We start from the raw sequence: 21,098 nt of genomic DNA, 5'->3' as shown, positions 1-21,098 counted from the left end.
TCCATTGTCGTCAAGTCTTTTGAATACTCCACGCGGAGTGTATGGACTGAAGCTTTGTAGTTTCGGTAATTTTAATTATGTCGCGCTGTCCATTGTCGTCAAGTCTTTTGAAGGCCGCTCCAATACTCCACGCGGAGTGTATGGACGGAAGCTTTGTAGTTTCGGTAATTTTAATTATGTCGCGCTGTCCATTGTCGTCAAGTCTTTTGAAGGCCGCTCCAATACTCCACGCGGAGTGTATGGACTGAAGCTTTGTAGTTTCAATAATTTTAATTATGTCGCGCTGTCCATTGTCGTCAAGTCTTTTGAATACTCCAGGCGGAGTGTATGGACGGAAGCTTTGTAGTTTCGGTAATTTTAATTATGTCGCGCTGTCCATTGTCGTCAAGTCTTTTGAATACTCCACGCGGAGTGTATGGACGGAAGCTTTGTAGTTTAGGTAATTTTAATTATGTCTCGCTGTCCATTGTCGTCAAGTCTTTTGAAGGCCGCTCCAATACTCCACGCGGAGTGTATGGACTGAAGCTTTGTAGTTTCAATAATTTTAATTATGTCGCGCTGTCCATTGTCGTCAAGTCTTTTGAAGGCCGCTCCAATACTCCACGCGGAGTGTATGGACTGAAGCTTTGTAGTTTCGGTAATTTTAATTATGTCGCGCTGTCCATTGTCGTCAAGTCTTTTGAATACTCCACGCGGAGTGTATGGACTGAAGCTTTGTAGTTTCGGTAATTTTAATTATGTCGCGCTGTCCATTGTCGTCAAGTCTTTTGAAGGCCGCTCCAATACTCCACGCGGAGTGTATGGACGGAAGCTTTGTAGTTTAGGTAATTTTAATTATGTCGCGCTGTCCATTGTCGTCAAGTCTTTTGAAGGCCGCTCCAATACTCCACGCGGATTGTATGGACGGAAGCTTTGTAGTTTCGGTAATTTTAATTATGTCGCGCTGTCCATTGTCGTCAAGTCTTTTGAATACTCCACGCGGAGTGTATGGACTGAAGCTTTGTAGTTTCGGTAATTTTAATTATGTCGCGCTGTCCATTGTCGTCAAGTCTTTTGAAGGCCGCTCCAATACTCCACGCGGAGTGTATGGACGGAAGCTTTGTAGTTTCGGTAATTTAAATTATGTCGCGCTGTCCATTGTCGTCAAGTCTTTTGAATACTCCACGCGGAGTGTGTGGACTGAAGCTTTGTAGTTTCGGTAATTTTAATTATGTCGCGCTGTCCATTGTCGTCAAGTCTTTTGAAGGCCGCTCCAATACTCCACGCGGAGTGTATGGACTGAAGCTTTGTAGTTTCAATAATTTTAATTATGTCGCGCTGTCCATTGTCGTCAAGTCTTTTGAAGGCCGCTCCAATACTCCACGCGGAGTGTATGGACTGAAGCTTTGTAGTTTCGGTAATTTTAATTATGTCGCGCTGTCCATTGTCGTCAAGTCTTTTGAATACTCCACGCGGAGTGTATGGGCGGAAGCTTTGTAGTTTAGGTAATTTTAATTATGTCGCGCTGTCCATTGTCGTCAAGTCTTTTGAATACTCCACGCGGAGTGTATGGACTGAAGCTTTGTAGTTTCGGTAATTTTAATTATGTCGCGCTGTCCATTGTCGTCAAGTCTTTTGAATACTCCACGCGGAGTGTATGGACTGAAGCTTTGTAGTTTCGGTAATTTTAATTATGTCGCGCTGTCCATTGTCGTCAAGTCTTTTGAAGGCCGCTCCAATACTCCACGCGGAGTGTATGGACGGAAGCTTTGTAGTTTCGGTAATTTTAATTATGTCGCGCTGTCCATTGTCGTCAAGTCTTTTGAAGGCCGCTCCAATACTCCACGCGGAGTGTATGGACGAAAGCTTTGTAGTTTCGGTAATTTTAATTATGTCGCGCTGTCCATTGTCGTCAAGTCTTTTGAATACTCCACGCGGAGTGTATGGACGGAAGCTTTGTAGTTTCGGTAATTTTAATTATGTCGCGCTGTCCATTGTCGTCAAGTCTTTTGAAGGCCGCTCCAATACTCCACGCGGAGTGTATGGACTGAAGCTTTGTAGTTTCGGTAATTTTAATTATGTCGCGCTGTCCATTGTCGTCAAGTCTTTTGAATACTCCACGCGGAGTGTATGGACTGAAGCTTTGTAGTTTCGGTAATTTTAATTATGTCGCGCTGTCCATTGTCGTCAAGTCTTTTGAAGGCCGCTCCAATACTCCACGCGGAGTGTATGGACGGAAGCTTTGTAGTTTCGGTAATTTTAATTATGTCGCGCTGTCCATTGTCGTCAAGTCTTTTGAAGGCCGCTCCAATACTCCACGCGGAGTGTATGGACTGAAGCTTTGTAGTTTCAATAATTTTAATTATGTCGCGCTGTCCATTGTCGTCAAGTCTTTTGAATACTCCACGCGGAGTGTATGGACGGAAGCTTTGTAGTTTCGGTAATTTTAATTATGTCGCGCTGTCCATTGTCGTCAAGTCTTTTGAATACTCCACGCGGAGTGTATGGACGGAAGCTTTGTAGTTTCGGTAATTTTAATTATGTCGCGCTGTCCATTGTCGTCAAGTCTTTTGAATACTCCACGCGGAGTGTATGGACGGAAGCTTTGTAGTTTCGGTAATTTTAATTATGTCGCGCTGTCCATTGTCGTCAAGTCTTTTGAATACTCCACGCGGAGTGTATGGACTGAAGCTTTGTAGTTTCGGTAATTTTAATTATGTCGCGCTGTCCATTGTCGTCAAGTCTTTTGAATACTCCACGCGGAGTGTATGGACGGAAGCTTTGTAGTTTCGGTAATTTTAATTATATCGCGCTGTCCATTGTCGTCAAGTCTTTTGAATACTCCACGCGGAGTGTATGGACTGAAGCTTTGTAGTTTCGGTAATTTTAATTATGTCGCGCTGTCCATTGTCGTCAAGTCTTTTGAAGGCCGCTCCAATACTCCACGCGGAGTGTATGGACTGAGGCTTTGTAGTTTCAATAATTTTAATTATGTCGCGCTGTCCATTGTCGTCAAGTCTTTTGAATACTCCACGCGGAGTGTATGGACGGAAGCTTTGTAGTTTCGGTAATTTTAATTATGTCGCGCTGTCCATTGTCGTCAAGTCTTTTGAATACTCCACGCGGAGTGTATGGACGGAAGCTTTGTAGTTTCGGTAATTTTAATTATGTCGCGCTGTCCATTGTCGTCAAGTCTTTTGAAGGCCGCTCCAATACTCCACGCGGAGTGTATGGACTGAAGCTTTGTAGTTTCGGTAATTTTAATTATGTCGCGCTGTCCATTGTCGTCAAGTCTTTTGAATACTCCACGCGGAGTGTATGGACTGAAGCTTTGTAGTTTCGGTAATTTTAATTATGTCGCGCTGTCCATTGTCGTCAAGTCTTTTGAAGGCCGCTCCAATACTCCACGCGGAGTGTATGGACGGAAGCTTTGTAGTTTCGGTAATTTTAATTATGTCGCGCTGTCCATTGTCGTCAAGTCTTTTGAAGGCCGCTCCAATACTCCACGCGGAGTGTATGGACTGAAGCTTTGTAGTTTCAATAATTTTAATTATGTCGCGCTGTCCATTGTCGTCAAGTCTTTTGAATACTCCACGCGGAGTGTATGGACGGAAGCTTTGTAGTTTCGGTAATTTTAATTATGTCGCGCTGTCCATTGTCGTCAAGTCTTTTGAATACTCCACGCGGAGTGTATGGACGGAAGCTTTGTAGTTTCGGTAATTTTAATTATGTCGCGCTGTCCATTGTCGTCAAGTCTTTTGAATACTCCACGCGGAGTGTATGGACTGAAGCTTTGTAGTTTCAATAATTTTAATTATGTCGCGCTGTCCATTGTCGTCAAGTCTTTTGAAGGCCGCTCCAATACTCCACGCGGAGTGTATGGACTGAAGCTTTGTAGTTTCGGTAATTTTAATTATGTCGCGCTGTCCATTGTCGTCAAGTCTTTTGAATACTCCACGCGGAGTGTATGGACTGAAGCTTTGTAGTTTCGGTAATTTTAATTATGTCGCGCTGTCCATTGTCGTCAAGTCTTTTGAATACTCCACGCGGAGTGTATGGACTGAAGCTTTGTAGTTTCGGTAATTTTAATTATGTCGCGCTGTCCATTGTCGTCAAGTCTTTTGAATACTCCACGCGGAGTGTATGGACTGAAGCTTTGTAGTTTCGGTAATTTTAATTATGTCGCGCTGTCCATTGTCGTCAAGTCTTTTGAATACTCCACGCGGAGTGTATGGACTGAAGCTTTGTAGTTTCGGTAATTTTAATTATGTCGCGCTGTCCATTGTCGTCAAGTCTTTTGAATACTCCACGCGGAGTGTATGGACTGAAGCTTTGTAGTTTCGGTAATTTTATTTATGTCGCGCTGTCCATTGTCGTCAAGTCTTTTGAATACTCCACGCGGAGTGTATGGACTGAAGCTTTGTAGTTTCGGTAATTTTAATTATGTCGCGCTGTCCATTGTCGTCAAGTCTTTTGAAGGCCGCTCCAATACTCCACGCGGAGTGTATGGACGGAAGCTTTGTAGTTTCGGTAATTTTAATTATGTCGCGCTGTCCATTGTCGTCAAGTCTTTTGAAGGCCGCTCCAATACTCCACGCGGAGTGTATGGACTGAAGCTTTGTAGTTTCAATAATTTTAATTATGTCGCGCTGTCCATTGTCGTCAAGTCTTTTGAATACTCCACGCGGAGTGTATGGACGGAAGCTTTGTAGTTTCGGTAATTTTAATTATGTCGCGCTGTCCATTGTCGTCAAGTCTTTTGAATACTCCACGCGGAGTGTATGGACGGAAGCTTTGTAGTTTAGGTAATTTTAATTATGTCGCGCTGTCCATTGTCGTCAAGTCTTTTGAAGGCCGCTCCAATACTCCACGCGGAGTGTATGGACTGAAGCTTTGTAGTTTCAATAATTTTAATTATGTCGCGCTGTCCATTGTCGTCAAGTCTTTTGAAGGCCGCTCCAATACTCCACGCGGAGTGTATGGACTGAAGCTTTGTAGTTTCGGTAATTTTAATTATGTCGCGCTGTCCATTGTCGTCAAGTCTTTTGAATACTCCACGCGGAGTGTATGGACTGAAGCTTTGTAGTTTCGGTAATTTTAATTATGTCGCGCTGTCCATTGTCGTCAAGTCTTTTGAAGGCCGCTCCAATACTCCACGCGGAGTGTATGGACGGAAGCTTTGTAGTTTAGGTAATTTTAATTATGTCGCGCTGTCCATTGTCGTCAAGTCTTTTGAAGGCCGCTCCAATACTCCACGCGGATTGTATGGACGGAAGCTTTGTAGTTTCGGTAATTTTAATTATGTCGCGCTGTCCATTGTCGTCAAGTCTTTTGAATACTCCACGCGGAGTGTATGGACTGAAGCTTTGTAGTTTCGGTAATTTTAATTATGTCGCGCTGTCCATTGTCGTCAAGTCTTTTGAAGGCCGCTCCAATACTCCACGCGGAGTGTATGGACGGAAGCTTTGTAGTTTCGGTAATTTAAATTATGTCGCGCTGTCCATTGTCGTCAAGTCTTTTGAATACTCCACGCGGAGTGTGTGGACTGAAGCTTTGTAGTTTCGGTAATTTTAATTATGTCGCGCTGTCCATTGTCGTCAAGTCTTTTGAAGGCCGCTCCAATACTCCACGCGGAGTGTATGGACTGAAGCTTTGTAGTTTCAATAATTTTAATTATGTCGCGCTGTCCATTGTCGTCAAGTCTTTTGAAGGCCGCTCCAATACTCCACGCGGAGTGTATGGACTGAAGCTTTGTAGTTTCGGTAATTTTAATTATGTCGCGCTGTCCATTGTCGTCAAGTCTTTTGAATACTCCACGCGGAGTGTATGGGCGGAAGCTTTGTAGTTTAGGTAATTTTAATTATGTCGCGCTGTCCATTGTCGTCAAGTCTTTTGAAGGCCGCTCCAATAATCCACGCGGAGTGTATGGACTGAAGCTTTGTAGTTTCAATAATTTTAATTATGTCGCGCTGTCCATTGTCGTCAAGTCTTTTGAAGGCCGCTCCAATACTCCACGCGGAGTGTATGGACTGAAGCTTTGTAGTTTCGGTAATTTTAATTATGTCGCGCTGTCCATTGTCGTCAAGTCTTTTGAATACTCCACGCGGAGTGTATGGACTGAAGCTTTGTAGTTTCGGTAATTTTAATTATGTCGCGCTGTCCATTGTCGTCAAGTCTTTTGAAGGCCGCTCCAATACTCCACGCGGAGTGTATGGACTGAAGCTTTGTAGTTTCAATAATTTTAATTATGTCGCGCTGTCCATTGTCGTCAAGTCTTTTGAAGGCCGCTCCAATACTCCACGCGGAGTGTATGGACGGAAGCTTTGTAGTTTCGGTAATTTTAATTATGTCGCGCTGTCCATTGTCGTCAAGTCTTTTGAATACTCCACGCGGAGTGTATGGACTGAAGCTTTGTAGTTTCGGTAATTTTAATTATGTCGCGCTGTCCATTGTCGTCAAGTCTTTTGAATACTCCACGCGGAGTGTATGGACTGAAGCTTTGTAGTTTCGGTAATTTTAATTATGTCGCGCTGTCCATTGTCGTCAAGTCTTTTGAATACTCCACGCGGAGTGTATGGACTGAAGCTTTGTAGTTTCGGTAATTTTAATTATGTCGCGCTGTCCATTGTCGTCAAGTCTTTTGAAGGCCGCTCCAATACACCACGCGGAGTGTATGGACGGAAGCTTTGTAGTTTCGGTAATTTTAATTATGTCGCGCTGTCCATTGTCGTCAAGTCTTTTGAAGGCCGCTCCAATACTCCACGCGGAGTGTATGGACTGAAGCTTTGTAGTTTCAATAATTTTAATTATGTCGCGCTGTCCATTGTCGTCAAGTCTTTTGAAGGCCGCTCCAATACTCCACGCGGAGTGTATGGACTGAAGCTTTGTAGTTTCGGTAATTTTAATTATGTCGCGCTGTCCATTGTCGTCAAGTCTTTTGAATACTCCACGCGGAGTGTATAGACTGAAGCTTTGTAGTTTCGGTAATTTTAATTATGTCGCGCTGTCCATTGTCGTCAAGTCTTTTGAATACTCCACGCGGAGTGTATGGACTGAAGCTTTGTAGTTTCAATAATTTTAATTATGTCGCGCTGTCCATTGTCGTCAAGTCTTTTGAATACTCCACGCCGAGTGTATGGACGGAAGCTTTGTAGTTTCGGTAATTTTAATTATGTCGCGCTGTCCATTGTCGTCAAGTCTTTTGAATACTCCACGCGGAGTGTATAGACTGAAGCTTTGTAGTTTCGGTAATTTTAATTATGTCGCGCTGTCCATTGTCGTCAAGTCTTTTGAATACTCCACGCGGAGTGTATAGACTGAAGCTTTGTAGTTTCGGTAATTTTAATTATGTCGCGCTGTCCATTGTCGTCAAGTCTTTTGAATACTCCACGCGGAGTGTATGGACTGAAGCTTTGTAGTTTCAATAATTTTAATTATGTCGCGCTGTCCATTGTCGTCAAGTCTTTTGAATACTCCACGCCGAGTGTATGGACGGAAGCTTTGTAGTTTCAATAATTTTAATTATGTCGCGCTGTCCATTGTCGTCAAGTCTTTTGAATACTCCACGCGGAGTGTATGGACTGAAGCTTTGTAGTTTCGGTAATTTTAATTATGTCGCGCTGTCCATTGTCGTCAAGTCTTTTGAATACTCCACGCGGAGTGTATAGACTGAAGCTTTGTAGTTTCGGTAATTTTAATTATGTCGCGCTGTCCATTGTCGTCAAGTCTTTTGAATACTCCACGCGGAGTGTATGGACTGAAGCTTTGTAGTTTCAATAATTTTAATTATGTCGCGCTGTCCATTGTCGTCAAGTCTTTTGAATACTCCACGCGGAGTGTATGGACTGAAGCTTTGTAGTTTCGGTAATTTTAATTATGTCGCGCTGTCCATTGTCGTCAAGTCTTTTGAATACTCCACGCGGAGTGTATGGACTGAAGCTTTGTAGTTTCAATAATTTTAATTATGTCGCGCTGTCCATTGTCGTCAAGTCTTTTGAATACTCCACGCGGAGTGTATGGACTGAAGCTTTGTAGTTTCAATAATTTTAATTATGTCGCGCTGTCCATTGTCGTCAAGTCTTTTGAATACTCCACGCGGAGTGTATGGACTGAAGCTTTGTAGTTTCAATAATTTTAATTATGTCGCGCTGTCCATTGTCGTCAAGTCTTTTGAATACTCCACGCGGAGTGTATGGACTGAAGCTTTGTAGTTTCAATAATTTTAATTATGTCGCGCTGTCCATTGTCGTCAAGTCTTTTGAATACTCCACGCGGAGTGTATGGACTGAAGCTTTGTAGTTTCGGTAATTTTAATTATGTCGCGCTGTCCATTGTCGTCAAGTCTTTTGAATACTCCACGCGGAGTGTATGGACTGAAGCTTTGTAGTTTCGGTAATTTTAATTATGTCGCGCTGTCCATTGTCGTCAAGTCTTTTGAATACTCCACGCGGAGTGTATGGACGGAAGCTTTGTAGTTTCGGTAATTTTAATTATGTCGCGCTGTCCATTGTCGTCAAGTCTTTTGAATACTCCACGCGGAGTGTATGGACGGAAGCTTTGTAGTTTCGGTAATTTTAATTATGTCGCGCTGTCCATTGTCGTCAAGTCTTTTGAATACTCCACGCGGAGTGTATGGACTGAAGCTTTGTAGTTTAGGTAATTTTAATTATGTCGCGCTGTCCATTGTCGTCAAGTCTTTTGAAGGCCGCTCCAATACTCCACGCGGAGTGTATGGACTGAAGCTTTGTAGTTTCAATAATTTTAATTATGTCGCGCTGTCCATTGTCGTCAAGTCTTTTGAAGGCCGCTCCAATACTCCACGCGGAGTGTATGGACTGAAGCTTTGTAGTTTCAATAATTTTAATTATGTCGCGCTGTCCATTGTCGTCAAGTCTTTTGAAGGCCGCTCCAATACTCCACGCGGAGTGTATGGACTGAAGCTTTGTAGTTTCGGTAATTTTAATTATGTCGCGCTGTCCATTGTCGTCAAGTCTTTTGAATACTCCACGCGGAGTGTATGGACTGAAGCTTTGTAGTTTCGGTAATTTTAATTATGTCGCGCTGTCCATTGTCGTCAAGTCTTTTGAAGGCCGCTCCAATACTCCACGCGGAGTGTATGGACGGAAGCTTTGTAGTTTAGGTAATTTTAATTATGTCGCGCTGTCCATTGTCGTCAAGTCTTTTGAAGGCCGCTCCAATACTCCACGCGGATTGTATGGACGGAAGCTTTGTAGTTTCGGTAATTTTAATTATGTCGCGCTGTCCATTGTCGTCAAGTCTTTTGAATACTCCACGCGGAGTGTATGGACTGAAGCTTTGTAGTTTCGGTAATTTTAATTATGTCGCGCTGTCCATTGTCGTCAAGTCTTTTGAAGGCCGCTCCAATACTCCACGCGGAGTGTATGGACGGAAGCTTTGTAGTTTCGGTAATTTTAATTATGTCGCGCTGTCCATTGTCGTCAAGTCTTTTGAAGGCCGCTCCAATACTCCACGCGGAGTGTATGGACTGAAGCTTTGTAGTTTCAATAATTTTAATTATGTCGCGCTGTCCATTGTCGTCAAGTCTTTTGAATACTCCACGCCGAGTGTATGGACGGAAGCTTTGTAGTTTCGGTAATTTTAATTATGTCGCGCTGTCCATTGTCGTCAAGTCTTTTGAATACTCCACGCGGAGTGTATGGACGGAAGCTTTGTAGTTTCGGTAATTTTAATTATGTCGCGCTGTCCATTGTCGTCAAGTCTTTTGAAGGCCGCTCCAATACTCCACGCGGAGTGTATGGACTGAAGCTTTGTAGTTTCGGTAATTTTAATTATGTCGCGCTGTCCATTGTCGTCAAGTCTTTTGAATACTCCACGCGGAGTGTATGGACTGAAGCTTTGTAGTTTCAATAATTTTAATTATGTCGCGCTGTCCATTGTCGTCAAGTCTTTTGAAGGCCGCTCCAATACTCCACGCGGAGTGTATGGACTGAAGCTTTGTAGTTTCGGTAATTTTAATTATGTCGCGCTGTCCATTGTCGTCAAGTCTTTTGAATACTCCACGCGGAGTGTATGGACTGAAGCTTTGTAGTTTCGGTAATTTTAATTATGTCGCGCTGTCCATTGTCGTCAAGTCTTTTGAAGGCCGCTCCAATACTCCACGCGGAGTGTATGGACTGAAGCTTTGTAGTTTCAATAATTTTAATTATGTCGCGCTGTCCATTGTCGTCAAGTCTTTTGAAGGCCGCTCCAATACTCCACGCGGAGTATATGGAGTGAAGCTTTGTAGTTTCGTTAATTTTAATTATGTCGCGCTGTCCATTGTCGTCAAGTCTTTTGAATACTCCACGCGGAGTATATGGACGGAAGCTTTGTAGTTTCGGTAATTTTAATTATGTCGCGCTGTCCATTGTCGTCAAGTCTTTTGAAGGCCGCTCTAATACTCCACGCGGAGTGTATGGACTGAAGCTTTGTAGTTTCAATAATTTTAATTATGTCGCGCTGTCCATTGTCGTCAAGTCTTTTGAAGGCCGCTCCAATACTCCACGCGGAGTGTATGGACGGAAGCTTTGTAGTTTAGGTAATTTTAATTATGTCGCGCTGTCCATTGTCGTCAAGTCTTTTGAAGGCCGCTCCAATACTCCACGCGGAGTGTATGGACTGAAGCTTTGTATTTTCAATAATTTTAATTATGTCGCGCTGTCCATTGTCGTCAAGTCTTTTGAAGGCAGCTCCAATACTCCACGCGGAGTGTATGGACTGAAGCTTTGTAGTTTCGGTAATTTTAATTATGTCGCGCTGTCCATTGTCGTCAAGTCTTTTGAATACTCCACGCGGAGTGTGTGGACTGAAGCTTTGTAGTTTCGGTAATTTTAATTATGTCGCGCTGTCCATTGTCGTCAAGTCTTTTGAATACTCCACGCGGAGTGTATGGACTGAAGCTTTGTAGTTTCGGTAATTTTAATTATGTCGCGCTGTCCATTGTCGTCAAGTCTTTTGAATACTCCACGCGGAGTGTATGGACTGAAGCTTTGTAGTTTCGGTAATTTTAATTATGTCGCGCTGTCCATTGACGTCAAGTCTTTTGAAGGCCGCTCCAATACTCCACGCGGAGTGTATGGACGGAAGCTTTGTAGTTTCGGTAATTTTAATTATGTCGCGCTGTCCATTGTCGTCAAGTCTTTTGAATACTCCACGCGGAGTGTATGGACTGAAGCTTTGTAGTTTCGGTAATTTTAATTATGTCGCGCTGTCCATTGTCGTCAAGTCTTTTGAATACTCCACGCGGAGTGTATGGACTGAAGCTTTGTAGTTTCGGTAATTTTAATTATGTCGCGCTGTCCATTGTCGTCAAGTCTTTTGAATACTCCACGCGGAGTGTATGGACTGAAGCTTTGTAGTTTCGGTAATTTTAATTATGTCGCGCTGTCCATTGTCGTCAAGTCTTTTGAAGGCCGCTCCAATACTCCACGCGGAGTGTATGGACGGAAGCTTTGTAGTTTCGGTAATTTTAATTATGTCGCGCTGTCCATTGTCGTCAAGTCTTTTGAAGGCCGCTCCAATACTCCACGCGGAGTGTATGGACTGAGGCTTTGTAGTTTCAATAATTTTAATTATGTCGCGCTGTCCATTGTCGTCAAGTCTTTTGAATACTCCACGCCGAGTGTATGGACGGAAGCTTTGTAGTTTCGGTAATTTTAATTATGTCGCGCTGTCCATTGTCGTCAAGTCTTTTGAATACTCCACGCGGAGTGTATGGACGGAAGCTTTGTAGTTTAGGTAATTTTAATTATGTCGCGCTGTCCATTGTCGTCAAGTCTTTTGAAGGCCGCTCCAATACTCCACGCGGAGTGTATGGACTGAAGCTTTGTAGTTTCGGTAATTTTAATTATGTCGCGCTGTCCATTGTCGTCAAGTCTTTTGAAGGCCGCTCCAATACTCCACGCGGAGTGTATGGACTGAAGCTTTGTAGTTTAGGTAATTTTAATTATGTCGCGCTGTCCATTGTCGTCAAGTCTTTTGAAGGCCGCTCCAATACTCCACGCGGAGTGTATGGACTGAAGCTTTGTAGTTTCAATAATTTTAATTATGTCGCGCTGTCCATTGTCGTCAAGTCTTTTGAATACTCCACGCCGAGTGTATGGACGGAAGCTTTGTAGTTTCGGTAATTTTAATTATGTCGCGCTGTCCATTGTCGTCAAGTCTTTTGAATACTCCACGCGGAGTGTATGGACGGAAGCTTTGTAGTTTAGGTAATTTTAATTATGTCGCGCTGTCCATTGTCGTCAAGTCTTTTGAAGGCCGCTCCAATACTCCACGCGGAGTGTATGGACTGAAGCTTTGTAGTTTCAATAATTTTAATTATGTCGCGCTGTCCATTGTCGTCAAGTCTTTTGAAGGCCGCTCCAATACTCCACGCGGAGTGTATGGACTGAAGCTTTGTAGTTTCGGTAATTTTAATTATGTCGCGCTGTCCATTGTCGTCAAGTCTTTTGAATACTCCACGCGGAGTGTATGGACTGAAGCTTTGTAGTTTCGGTAATTTTAATTATGTCGCGCTGTCCATTGTCGTCAAGTCTTTTGAAGGCCGCTCCAATACTCCACGCGGAGTGTATGGACGGAAGCTTTGTAGTTTAGGTAATTTTAATTATGTCGCGCTGTCCATTGTCGTCAAGTCTTTTGAAGGCCGCTCCAATACTCCACGCGGAGTGTATGGACGGAAGCTTTGTAGTTTCGGTAATTTTAATTATGTCGCGCTGTCCATTGTCGTCAAGTCTTTTGAAGGCCGCTCCAATACTCCACGCGGAGTGTATGGACTGAAGCTTTGTAGTTTCAATAATTTTAATTATGTCGCGCTGTCCATTGTCGTCAAGTCTTTTGAATACTCCACGCGGAGTGTATGGACGGAAGCTTTGTAGTTTCGGTAATTTTAATTATGTCGCGCTGTCCATTGTCGTCAAGTCTTTTGAATACTCCACGCGGAGTGTATGGACGGAAGCTTTGTAGTTTAGGTAATTTTAATTATGTCGCGCTGTCCATTGTCGTCAAGTCTTTTGAAGGCCGCTCCAATACTCCACGCGGAGTGTATGGACTGAAGCTTTGTAGTTTCAATAATTTTAATTATGTCGCGCTGTCCATTGTCGTCAAGTCTTTTGAATACTCCACGCCGAGTGTATGGACGGAAGCTTTGTAGTTTCAATAATTTTAATTATGTCGCGCTGTCCATTGTCGTCAAGTCTTTTGAATACTCCACGCGGAGTGTATGGACGGAAGCTTTGTAGTTTCGGTAATTTTAATTATGTCGCGCTGTCCATTTTCGTCAAGTCTTTTGAATACTCCACGCGGAGTGTATGGACTGAAGCTTTGTAGTTTCAATAATTTTAATTATGTCGCGCTGTCCATTGTCGTCAAGTCTTTTGAATACTCCACGCCGAGTGTATGGACTGAAGCTTTGTAGTTTCAATAATTTTAATTATGTCGCGCTGTCCATTGTCGTCAAGTCTTTTGAAGGCCGCTCCAATACTCCACGCGGAGTGTATGGACGGAAGCTTTGTAGTTTAGGTAATTTTAATTATGTCGCGCTGTCCATTGTCGTCAAGTCTTTTGAAGGCCGGTCCAATACTCCACGCGGAGTGTATGGACTGAAGCTTTGTAGTTTCAATAATTTTAATTATGTCGCGCTGTCCATTGTCGTCAAGTCTTTTGAAGGCCGCTCCAATACTCCACGCGGAGTGTATGGACTGAAGCTTTGTAGTTTCAATAATTTTAATTATGTCGCGCTGTCCATTGTCGTCAAGTCTTTTGAAGGCCGCTCCAATACTCCACGCGGAGTGTATGGACTGAAGCTTTGTAGTTTCGGTAATTTTAATTATGTCGCGCTGTCCATTGTCGTCAAGTCTTTTGAATACTCCACGCGGAGTGTATGGACTGAAGTTGTGTAGTTTCGGTAATTTTAATTTTGTCGCGCTGTCCATTGTCGTCAAGTCTTTTGAATACTCCACGCGGAGTGTATGGACTGAAGCTTTGTAGTTTCGGTAATTTTAATTATGTCGCGCTGTCCATTGTCGTCAAGTCTTTTGAATACTCCACGCGGAGTGTATGGACTGAAGCTTTGTAGTTTCGGTAATTTTAATTATGTCGCGCTGTCCATTGTCGTCAAGTCTTTTGAATACTCCACGCGGAGTGTATGGACTGAAGCTTTGTAGTTTCGGTAATTTTAATTATGTCGCGCTGTCCATTGTCGTCAAGTCTTTTGAATACTCCACGCGGAGTGTATGGACGGAAGCTTTGTAGTTTAGGTAATTTTAATTATGTCGCGCTGTCCATTGTCGTCAAGTCTTTTGAAGGCCGCTCCAATACTCCACGCGGAGTGTATGGACTGAAGCTTTGTAGTTTGAATAATTTTAATTATGTCGCGCTGTCCATTGTCGTCAAGTCTTTTGAAGGCCGCTCCAATACTCCACGCGGAGTGTATGGACTGAAGCTTTGTAGTTTCGGTAATTTTAATTATGTCGCGCTGTCCATTGTCGTCAAGTCTTTTGAATACTCCACGCGGAGTGTATGGACGGAAGCTTTGTAGTTTAGGTAATTTTAATTATGTCGCGCTGTCCATTGTCGTCAAGTCTTTTGAAGGCCGCTCCAATACTCCACGCGGAGTGTATGGACTGAAGCTTTGTAGTTTCAATAATTTTAATTATGTCGCGCTGTCCATTGTCGTCAAGTCTTTTGAATACTCCACGCCGAGTGTATGGACGGAAGCTTTGTAGTTTCAATAATTTTAATTATGTCGCGCTGTCCATTGTCGTCAAGTCTTTTGAATACTCCACGCGGAGTGTATGGACTGAAGCTTTGTAGTTTCAATAATTTTAATTATGTCGCGCTGTCCATTGTCGTCAAGTCTTTTGAATACTCCACGCCGAGTGTATGGACTGAAGCTTTGTAGTTTCAATAATTTTAATTATGTCGCGCTGTCCATTGTCGTCAAGTCTTTTGAATACTCCACGCGGAGTGTATGGACTGAAGCTTTGTAGTTTCAATAATTTTAATTATGTCGCGCTGTCCATTGTCGTCAAGTCTTTTGAATACTCCACGCGGAGTGTATGGACTGAAGCTTTGTAGTTTCAATAATTTTAATTATGTCGCGCTGTCCATTGTCGTCAAGTCTTTTGAATACTCCACGCGGAGTGTATGGACTGAAGCTTTGTAGTTTCAATAATTTTAATTATGTCGCGCTGTCCATTGTCGTCAAGTCTTTTGAATACTCCACGCGGAGTGTATGGACTGAAGCTTTGTAGTTTCGGTAATTTTAATTATGTCGCGCTGTCCATTGTCGTCAAGTCTTTTGAAGGCCGCTCCAATACTCCACGCGGAGTGTATGGACGGAAGCTTTGTAGTTTAGGTAATTTTAATTATGTCGCGCTGTCCATTGTCGTCAAGTCTTTTGAAGGCCGCTCCAATACTCCACGCGGAGTGTATGGACGGAAGCTTTGTAGTTTCGGTAATTTTAATTATGTCGCGCTGTCCATTGTCGTCAAGTCTTTTGAAGGCCGCTCCAATACTCCACGCGGAGTGTATGGACTGAAGCTTTGTAGTTTCAATAATTTTAATTATGTCGCGCTGTCCATTGTCGTCAAGTCTTTTGAATACTCCACGCCGAGTGTATGGACGGAAGCTTTGTAGTTTCGGTAATTTTAATTATGTCGCGCTGTCCATTGTCGTCAAGTCTTTTGAATACTCCACGCGGAGTGTATGGACTGAAGCTTTGTAGTTTCAATAATTTTAATTATGTCGCGCTGTCCATTGTCGTCAAGTCTTTTGAATACTCCACGCGGAGTGTATGGACTGAAGCTTTGTAGTTTCAATAATTTTAATTATGTCGCGCTGTCCATTGTCGTCAAGTCTTTTGAATACTCCACGCGGAGTGTATGGACTGAAGCTTTGTAGTTTCGGTAATTTTAATTATGTCGCGCTGTCCATTGTCGTCAAGTCTTTTGAAGGCCGCTCCAATACTCCACGCGGAGTGTATGGACGGAAGCTTTGTAGTTTAGGTAATTTTAATTATGTCGCGCTGTCCATTGTCGTCAAGTCTTTTGAAGGCCGCTCCAATACTCCACGCGGAGTGTATGGACGGAAGCTTTGTAGTTTCGGTAATTTTAATTATGTCGCGCTGTCCATTGTCGTCAAGTCTTTTGAAGGCCGCTCCAATACTCCACGCGGAGTGTATGGACTGAAGCTTTGTAGTTTCAATAATTTTAATTATGTCGCGCTGTCCATTGTCGTCAAGTCTTTTGAATACTCCACGCGGAGTGTATGGACGGAAGCTTTGTAGTTTAGGTAATTTTAATTATGTCGCGCTGTCCATTGTCGTCAAGTCTTTTGAAGGCCGCTCCAATACTCCACGCGGAGTGTATGGACTGAAGCTTTGTAGTTTCGGTAATTTTAATTATGTCGCGCTGTCCATTGTCGTCAAGTCTTTTGAATACTCCACGCGGAGTGTATGGACTGAAGCTTTGTAGTTTCGGTAATTTTAATTATGTCGCGCTGTCCATTGTCGTCAAGTCTTTTGAAGGCCGCTCCAATACTCCACGCGGAGTGTATGGACTGAAGCTTTGTAGTTTCGGTAATTTTAATTATGTCGCGCTGTCCATTGTCGTCAAGTCTTTTGAAGGCCGCTCCAATACTCCACGCGGAGTGTATGGACTGAAGCTTTGTAGTTTCGGTAATTTTAATTATGTCGCGCTGTCCATTGTCGTCAAGTCTTTTGAATACTCCACGCGGAGTGTATGGACGGAAGCTTTGTAGTTTAGGTAATTTTAATTATGTCGCGCTGTCCATTGTCGTCAAGTCTTTTGAAGGCCGCTCCAATACTCCACGCGGAGTGTATGGACTGAAGCTTTGTAGTTTCAATAATTTTAATTATGTCGCGCTGTCCATTGTCGTCAAGTCTTTTGAAGGCCGCTCCAATACTCCACGCGGAGTGTATGGACTGAAGCTTTGTAGTTTCGGTAATTTTAATTATGTCGCGCTGTCCATTGTCGTCAAGTCTTTTGAATACTCCACGCGGAGTGTATGGACTGAAGCTTTGTAGTTTCGGTAATTTTAATTATGTCGCGCTGTCCATTGTCGTCAAGTCTTTTGAAGGCCGCTCCAATACTCCACGCGGAGTGTATGGACTGAAGCTTTGTAGTTTCAATAATTTTAATTATGTCGCGCTGTCCATTGTCGTCAAGTCTTTTGAAGGCCGCTCCAATACTCCACGCGGAGTATATGGAGTGAAGCTTTGTAGTTTCGTTAATTTTAATTATGTCGCGCTGTCCATTGTCGTCAAGTCTTTTGAATACTCCACGCGGAGTATATGGACGGAAGCTTTGTAGTTTCGGTAATTTTAATTATGTCGCGCTGTCCATTGTCGTCAAGTCTTTTGAAGGCCGCTCTAATACTCCACGCGGAGTGTATGGACTGAAGCTTTGTAGTTTCAATAATTTTAATTATGTCGCGCTGTCCATTGTCGTCAAGTCTTTTGAAGGCCGCTCCAATACTCCACGCGGAGTGTATGGACGGAAGCTTTGTAGTTTAGGTAATTTTAATTATGTCGCGCTGTCCATTGTCGTCAAGTCTTTTGAAGGCCGCTCCAATACTCCACGCGGAGTGTATGGACTGAAGCTTTGTATTTTCAATAATTTTAATTATGTCGCGCTGTCCATTGTCGTCAAGTCTTTTGAAGGCAGCTCCAATACTCCACGCGGAGTGTATGGACTGAAGCTTTGTAGTTTCGGTAATTTTAATTATGTCGCGCTGTCCATTGTCGTCAAGTCTTTTGAATACTCCACGCGGAGTGTATGGACTGAAGCTTTGTAGTTTCGGTAATTTTAATTATGTCGCGCTGTCCATTGTCGTCAAGTCTTTTGAATACTCCACGCGGAGTGTGTGGACTGAAGCTTTGTAGTTTCGGTAATTTTAATTATGTCGCGCTGTCCATTGTCGTCAAGTCTTTTGAATACTCCACGCGGAGTGTATGGACTGAAGCTTTGTAGTTTCGGTAATTTTAATTATGTCGCGCTGTCCATTGTCGTCAAGTCTTTTGAATACTCCACGCGGAGTGTATGGACTGAAGCTTTGTAGTTTCGGTAATTTTAATTATGTCGCGCTGTCCATTGTCGTCAAGTCTTTTGAAGGCCGCTCCAATACTCCACGCGGAGTGTATGGACGGAAGCTTTGTAGTTTCGGTAATTTTAATTATGTCGCGCTGTCCATTGTCGTCAAGTCTTTTGAATACTCCACGCGGAGTGTATGGACTGAAGCTTTGTAGTTTCGGTAATTTTAATTATGTCGCGCTGTCCATTGTCGTCAAGTCTTTTGAATACTCCACGCGGAGTGTATGGACTGAAGTTTTGTAGTTTCGGTAATTTTAATTTTGTCGCGCTGTCCATTGTCGTCAAGTCTTTTGAATACTCCACGCGGAGTGTATGGACTGAAGCTTTGTAGTTTCGGTAATTTTAATTATGTCGCGCTGTCCATTGTCGTCAAGTCTTTTGAATACTCCACGCGGAGTGTATGGACTGAAGCTTTGTAGTTTCGGTAATTTTAATTATGTCGCGCTGTCCATTGTCGTCAAGTCTTTTGAATACTCCACGCGGAGTGTATGGACTGAAGCTTTGTAGTTTCGGTAATTTTAATTATGTCGCGCTGTCCATTGTCGTCAAGTCTGTTGAATACTCCACGCGGAGTGTATGGACTGAAGCTTTGTAGTTTCGGTAATTTTAATTATGTCGCGCTGTCCATTGTCGTCAAGTCTTTTGAAGGCCGCTCCAATACTCCACGCGGAGTGTATGGACGGTAGCTTTGTAGTTTCGGTAATTTTAATTATGTCGCGCTGTCCATTGTCGTCAAGTCTTTTGAAGGCCGCTCCAATACTCCACGCGGAGTGTATGGACTGAAGCTTTGTAGTTTCAATAATTTTAATTATGTCGCGCTGTCCATTGTCGTCAAGTCTTTTGAATACTCCACGCCGAGTGTATGGACGGAAGCTTTGTAGTTTCGGTAATTTTAATTATGTCGCGCTGTCCATTGTCGTCAAGTCTTTTGAATACTCCACGCGGAGTGTATGGACGGAAGCTTTGTAGTTTAGGTAATTTTAATTATGTCGCGCTGTCCATTGTCGTCAAGTCTTTTGAAGGCCGCTCCAATACTCCACGCGGAGTGTATGGACTGAAGCTTTGTAGTTTCAATAATTTTAATTATGTCGCGCTGTCCATTGTCGTCAAGTCTTTTGAATACTCCACGCGGAGTGTATGGACGGAAGCTTTGTAGTTTCGGTAATTTTAATTATGTCGCGCTGTCCATTGTCGTCAAGTCTTTTGAAGGCCGCTCCAATACTCCACGCGGAGTGTATGGACTGAAGCTTTGTAGTTTCAATAATTTTAATTATGTCGCGCTGTCCATTGTCGTCAAGTCTTTTGAAGGCCGCTCCAATACTCCACGCGGAGTGTATGGACTGAAGCTTTGTAGTTTCGGTAATTTTAATTATGTCGCGCTGTCCATTGTCGTCAAGTCTTTTGAATACTCCACGCGGAGTGTATGGACTGAAGCTTTGTAGTTTAGGTAATTTTAATTATGTCGCGCTGTCCATTGTCGTCAAGTCTTTTGAATACTCCACGCGGAGTGTATGGACTGAAGCTTTGTAGTTTCGGTAATTTTAATTATGTCGCGCTGTCCATTGTCGTCAAGTCTTTTGAAGGCCGCTCCAATACTCCACGCGGAGTGTATGGACTGAAGCTTTGTAGTTTCAATAATTTTAATTATGTCGCGCTGTCCATTGTCGTCAAGTCTTTTGAAGGCCGGTCCAATACTCCACGCGGAGTGTATGGACTGAAGCTTTGTAGTTTCAATAATTTTAATTATGTCGCGCTGTCCATTGTCGTCAAGTCTTTTGAAGGCCGCTCCAATACTCCACGCGGAGTGTATGGACTGAAGCTTTGTAGTTTCAATAATTTTAATTATGTCGCGCTGTCCATTGTCGTCAAGTCTTTTGAAGGCCGCTCCAATACTCCACGCGGAGTGTATGGACTGAAGCTTTGTAGTTTCGGTAATTTTAATTATGTCGCGCTGTCCATTGTCGTCAAGTCTTTTGAATACTCCACGCGGAGTGTATGGACTGAAGCTTTGTAGTTTCGGTAATTTTAATTATGTCGCGCTGTCCATTGTCGTCAAGTCTTTTGAAGGCCGCTCCAATACTCCACGCGGAGTGTATGGACGGAAGCTTTGTAGTTTCGGTAATTTTAATTATGTCGCGCTGTCCATTGTCGTCAAGTCTTTTGAAGGCCGCTCCAATACTCCACGCGGAGTGTATGGACGGAAGCTTTGTAGTTTCGGTAATTTTAATTATGTCGCGCTGTCCATTGTCGTCAAGTCTTTTGAAGGCCGCTCCAATACTCCACGCGGAGTGTATGGACTGAAGCTTTGTAGTTTCGGTAATTTTAATTATGTCGCGCTGTCCATTGTCGTCAAGTCTTTTGAAGGCCGCTCCAATACTCCATGTTATATTAATATATAGCAGCAACAAACAAGACGTAACAACGTCGCATTTTCATTTTATTATCGGTGCATGCAATAAAGACCTACATATCTTAAAAGGAATGCCACTGCCTTAAACGAGGCTACTATACCACTGGCACCGGGTACATACCCATTTGCAGTGTGAATAAATACATACTTAATCCTTCTGTCTCCATTATTGCTATACGCGCGAGTATGTTTGTGTGTGTATGTTTGTGTTCTTGTGTATTTGTGTATGTGTTTGTGTGCTTATGTGTATGTTTGTGTGTGTGTGTGTGTGTCCATGTTATTATTGCACATATTTCTTCTCCTATTGATACCGGCTTAAATGTGAATAGGGTATAGGGTGAGGATATATTCTTTGTTAAAAACTAGTGTCTGATTAGAAAAATTCTCAGGCAACAGTACATGGCAGCTTATGGCAAGGAAAAACATTAAAAAATCGCGTGAACGAAAAATAAATCTCCTTTGTTACCAGTGAGCTCTATACTAAACTGGAGGCACAACTCAATGCTTTAAAAGTGTGACGCGAATGCTGAGTGCCGGAGCATATTGCTATCTCTTTCTAACATAGCGCTGTCCTTGTC

This window comes from Periplaneta americana, chromosome 13 (assembly GCF_040183065.1).
Source record: "Periplaneta americana isolate PAMFEO1 chromosome 13, P.americana_PAMFEO1_priV1, whole genome shotgun sequence".
Classification (NCBI taxonomy): Eukaryota; Metazoa; Arthropoda; class Insecta; order Blattodea; family Blattidae; genus Periplaneta; species Periplaneta americana.
This window is presented reverse-complemented; position numbering follows the sequence as displayed.